Below are 6,000 nucleotides of genomic sequence, written 5' to 3'. Positions count from 1 at the left end.
TTTTATTTGGTAGGTGATGCATAAGATGTTTAAGACATAGCAACTGTCTTGAAACCATACTTTTGCATCAAGACCTGACACAACCAATTATCACTCTTGGATTAAAAGGATCAGCTCTTCAACTCTGGGCTCTTGGGTTAGTGGTAGATGACTGGCTTTAGGTTCAATAGCACATTGCCATATAAATCTAATAGTGCAGGGTTACAATTAGTTTGAGGAATTGGGTACATTTGAATTTATGAAGTCTTTGTTTTAACCATTTTCCAATTGAGTTTTCTGTCACTACTGTCATATGTATTAAATACAGTAGTGACATAAAACACATTTTATGAAACCAAGAGCAGGCTACTTCCCCTCAGCTCTACACAAGATTTTAATGTTTTTCAGCTCATTGGTTTGGTTTTCCAGCCAGCAACTACTGTTTTGGTTGACTCTCACCGCTTTCATCAACTACTACCTGCTCAGCACTAAACAGCAGACGGACACAGTTGCTGTTGAACACAGTGGACCATTTAACAGCAAGGACTTGGTATTTCCCTCAAGTTTTAGTGGGAGCTGCAAAAACAGAGCTACAAAGACACAGATCCAATTTAATGCTAATGTTGCTCTATAACAACCTGAATATGTGAAATGACCACGACATATTACACCACATTATGTGGTGGTGGCACGTAATGTGATAAAATGACATGTGTTAAAATCATGTGAATGACGTGTTAAAATCATGTGCTGGCACCAACAACAAAACTACTTGCGTGTGCCTGTTAGTGCATGCAGCCGTAAAAAAACATGCCACAAAAACAGATTTCATTGGCATAATCTTTATTACTATGGAAATTCTATTAAAATAAATGTCTCATTAAGATGTAAGGTTATGAAAAGCTGTAAAAGAACCGTGGCCATGTTAAGAGAGCAACAGGACACCTTCAACAGCACAAAAGGTTAATTGTTTGTTCGTATTATATAGTTTTTAACCATGAAGGTTTAACAACTGTTAAACTGACCTGGAGCACACAAATGCAAATTTTTCCGTGTGTGACTATGTTGTATGTTCACTTACATGTACCTGTTACATTTACTTTGCTTCAAACATCCTGTAGAATATTGGCCACTAGGTACAGTGCTTAATGTTTACAACTTTCCTGTTTTTCTGTTGTTTGTTTGGAACTATACATGGATGCACAAGGCTTAAAACTGAGGGTGAGTCAAGCAGGCCAACAATCTTTAATGACTAAAACTGAGGTGAGAGGTGACTAAAAGCAGAAAATAGGAGCAATGAGGTTATAGAGAAGATGCAGAGCAAACAACCATTTAGAAGAAAGGTTGTACAGGTGTGTAGAGGCACACACGCTGCTCTTTATGTGCAGAAGCCCCTGCGATAACTTATAGCTTGTTTCCTTACCTTACTGCAAAGTTGATTGGGTTTATAGACCGCTCAGCCTTCTTTGACCAGTCTACCACAGCTTGACCTCCACCCCTGCAAACCACAATGACAGGCATCCATATGTATGCATGAACTAACAAATATAACGCAGATGAATTATTTTTCTTTCCTCCTCTGTCTTTATATTATTTATCACTATTTACCTCCCTCTCTTTTCATTTCCCCCCTCCTCTTCCTCCACCCTTCTCACAGGTGGCTGTGCCCCAGCCTCACTCACATGGAAGCAGGCTCTTCTCATCGCCCGGGGCCTCTGAAGCACTCCTCAGGGAGAATCCACCAGAAAACCAGGCCTGCACTCTTGATGCAAATGTGCAGCCACACTCAAATTGAAAATCTGAGGGACTGTGGCCCTTGGAACATTTTTTTTTCACACAAGCAGCACAGAGAGACACACATACCTACGCATGCAACTTAGACACATGACAAAGCACACACCTTCTCCTCCTTCGTCCTCCGTCCTCCTTCAGGGCAGTGTTATTTTTGGCTTGGGCTGGGACATATGTCACTGGGGAGTGCGTGTAGTGCCTGGTTAATTTGGGCTACCTCAAAGCAGGCATAAAAACGAAGGCGATATTTATTAGGCAGCATTTTAGCTGCTTGTCATGAGTGCGTGTCAGCGCTGTAAAACAAAGTCTGAATGAGTGAGTCAGAAAGTGTTCTGTAACTAACCATCGCTACCCTGCTGCTCAAAGGAGAGATTGACATTTCAAGTTTCTTTGCTCTAATTCATAAATACATCCTGGTGCTGTGCTCCGTGTACACTCTCACGTAAGATGTATCCGTCTCCCAGTACTATTTATTTGTTGTAATCAAGAGGACAGAGTGATGTTTGTCCCCTAGTGCTTGCTGTACATGATTCCTGTTACAGCAGAGGTACAACACTGTTACACACCAGAAGCGTGTTATAATTTACGATGCCATTCTGAGGTGGTTATGTAAAGGCAGACACATTTAATTTTGCACTGAAAGCTAATAAATCCCAGAGGTAGTGTGAGTTAGTGTTACTGTAACTGTTGTGATGAAAATTAGTTACACCCAGTAGGTGTTGATGTACTTGTGAAAAGTGAAAAGAACTAGTATCAGTGGGCGCCAAATTTATGTATTCACTTCAGAGGGGTTTGAGTGTGTGGTTGGCCACTATACAGACAGTTTTCTGTTTACAATCTAGGATGCTAATTGCCACAATGCCATGATAGCTTATATGGAGCTTTTCAAGCAACTTGCTGTAAAACGGTAAAAATACTGATTAGTTAAACAGTATGTGGCACTCATCCTCCCTTTTCCTAAAACTTGATAGACGTCTGTTGGTTCTGGCGTGCAAACATGACGCACGGTGAGAAACAGCAGCTAGTAGCAGTGACAGCGCTGCAATACCTGCAATTGTCCCAAATGGGTTAAAAGCACACTCACACAAGTAACGTTAGCATTAGTCTCGCTTTACCAGACCATCCTCCACTGGCTAGTCCAAATAGTATTCGGGGATGGGAGAGAAACATGCACCGGTTTATTGGCATTTCTTTAAACCAATCACAATCGTCTTGGGCAGCGCTAGGCACCGGTGCCACTGCAAAATAGCCTCGGGAAGGAACTTGTTTTGGTGGAATGTATTCATTAACGTTCAAAGGTCGTGCAACAGAAAACTCAGATTGGACAGATAGTCTAGCTAGCGGTCTCGATTTACCCTGCAGAGATCTGAGGAACAGTTAACCATAGTCCTCACAAATCCACCAGAGTTTAAAATTCCAATACAAAGAAAGTGGAAGGAAACAGACAGTGGAACGTTGAGTACTCTGATAGCATAGATGAAATTATGACTATATGACTGCTACAGAAGTTAAGAGCACAGAAGCCCTCTTATTTGGTATATTTCATTAGTAATGTCAGCATGTATAAAATGCTACCATCACAGTATACCAGACACTAGATAGATGTCAGGTGTTTTAAGATAGAGAAAAACCTCAAATTAGATGTCTACAGTGTGAAGGGGCAAAACCTACTGTCAAACTAATCATTTAGCATCAATCATACAGCCTGACAAATGTTCTAATAGATGCTAATAGCTAATTATGCAATCTGAGCTAAAAAGGAGGGGGTTTTTTCTTGGGATTTTCCACCCATAACTTTTGCTATTCTCATGTTGATCGCCCCATAAACTCTCAGTCATTAAGGTTTATTTTCTACCGCCCCATGCACACAAATCCCACAATGACGTCACTTGAAAACATGTCAGTGCACTTGGGAGTATTTGGGGGAGATGGTGCCTTGCTCAATGGCAACCCCCCAGTACTGCCAGACCTACAGGAAATTAAACCAGTAGTCCCCAAATAATTTACTGACTACCTTTAGGCCATCCTGCACCCCCAAATCCCCTTCACACAGACAATTACAAATGCATGGTATTTCTGCCTGATATGAAACATGGTTGAACAGAACATTTCCTATTAATTCGTTGTTGTTTTTTTAAGATATAAGATTCGCTATTTTGATAAGTTCTTTTTCATTCTCTTCTTGGTTGAACAGAACATTTCCTATTAATTCGTTGTTGTTTTTTTAAGATATAAGATTCGCTATTTTGATAAGTTCTTTTTCATTCTCTTCTTGACAGTTTTTGGCTGTTGTAAAACATAGGAGTAATCACTTTTCATTTTGTTTCCCTCCTTAATGGAATTCCAGAAAGTAGTCTATGTGAGGAAAAACCATAGACTGTTAATATTAAATTCAATTTATGGGAAAAACAAACATCCGCCACGTTTTTCAGAACCTTCAATGTGACATATGATGTGGCGTGTCACAAGCAAAGTCTTTTGTCACCTGTTTGTCTTCAGAGAACACAAAGACTATTGACTATTTTTTGGTTGTTGTTTATAAAGTATTTTGGCCACTTCACACCTGTCATTCACGTCTATCACAGCCTGTCTATTCAAAAGCATGATGACAAGGTCATTGTTTTCCCAGTGAATGGACCAATATGTGATTATTGAATTTATACAAAATAGCCTACTTAATAATTGTTCCCACAAAGACAAATTCATAAATAACCAACAGGCATGTTATTCCAACGAATGAGTGACATGAAAATGAATTCTCACATCGGAGAGTAGATTGTTGTGCTAAATGCAATAATATCATAGCTGCATCTCCTTTTTTTCTCCATCATATTGCACATCTATGAAAGCTCCTGTAACATTGTAGTGTGAGCTGGTTGATTCAAGGGTTCTAGTCTCATGATTCTTGGCCTGGAGGAGAGTGGGTTGTTGTTTGGAATGAGGGTGCCAACAGAGGCCATGTGATAGGCATTACCTCAGAGTGAGCCATGGAGATGATTACACTTTAAGAGCTTTTTAATGCTCATTAACACTTCTGGATCCTCTCAGGCCTGGGTTTGAATCATAGATAGTAAAATACATGGACACATAGACTTCGACAGAGACCCGTGAAGTCAATTAGAAGCACCTTTGCGGTGATGGCTGAGCGTACTGCGCAGCCTCAAACTGAGCTTGACGACGTAGATGTGACGTGAGCAACCTGTAAGTCTTCTGGTAGCTGTGCCAAGAGAAATCAGAATAATTCCGAATCTTGCAGAAACGGATAACGTGAGTAGGAGCTGTCCATGAGCGTAGGAGCAGGAGCAAAAAATTTTGTTCTGATGCTTTTCATGGACTCTCTATGGGCTTCTCCCTTGACTGTATGCCTCCACGTCCCCCCGATTGCCTGTGAGCTTCTCCTGACTATACGGTAATTTCTCTACCATGCGATCGTGAGCCAATTTTTTTTACAAAAACGGCTGCTATGGGGCCATAATGTGAGATACAAGGTAATGGGGCCTTTTATACATTGTTGTGTTTCTTTAGAGTCTTTAAACGCTTCAGATGTAAAGTTATTCGCTGTCAAAGTGATGCCAAAATGAGAGTGGGAGTCAATGGAATACTAGCAGAAGGTGATGGCTTGTCAGCCTCAGAATCTCCCCATAGGAGGTACGCTTTCTGGATTTGCTTAACCCACTGGTTTGAATCCTGGCTTCTCCCTTTAACTGAGATGAAGCTGGACCTGAAATGTAAGAGATTAAAACATTGTACATTCTTGAAAAAACATAAAAGAGAAAGATAATTTCTAAAAACTGTTAAATTTAAATGGAATTTTGCAAACCCGGAAACTTCTCTGACGTTTTGATGTAAGTGTTGGAGCAAGTGTATCATTCTGACACACCTGAGTGGTAAGTGCCACAATATCTAGATAATATCCAGACCCTCTAAAGCATCCATAAATATGGAGTTAGTATCCTGCTACTGGTATTTATATAAACCATTTAAATACTTAGCACACATTACATTACACACGAAGCACAATTTGTCACAGAGAGACTGAAAGCAGAGCATTCACTAAGAGCTCTCAAGTTTAGCACACCTTTTCCAAAGTTTTATACAAGGATGACAATGCAAAGCTTGTCCTGCTCAGTTTTTACTGGGATTAGAGGCAATTATCAAACTTGCTGAAAGTTGTTAGGCTCATGCAGTGATTGTCAGTACAGCGTTGTCCTAATAGACTTACAAAAAGTA

Source organism: Perca fluviatilis, chromosome 13, assembly GCF_010015445.1.
Source record: "Perca fluviatilis chromosome 13, GENO_Pfluv_1.0, whole genome shotgun sequence".
NCBI lineage: Eukaryota > Metazoa > Chordata > Actinopteri > Perciformes > Percidae > Perca > Perca fluviatilis.
The sequence above is the reverse complement of the archived record's forward strand: the minus strand, read 5'-3'. Positions refer to the sequence as shown.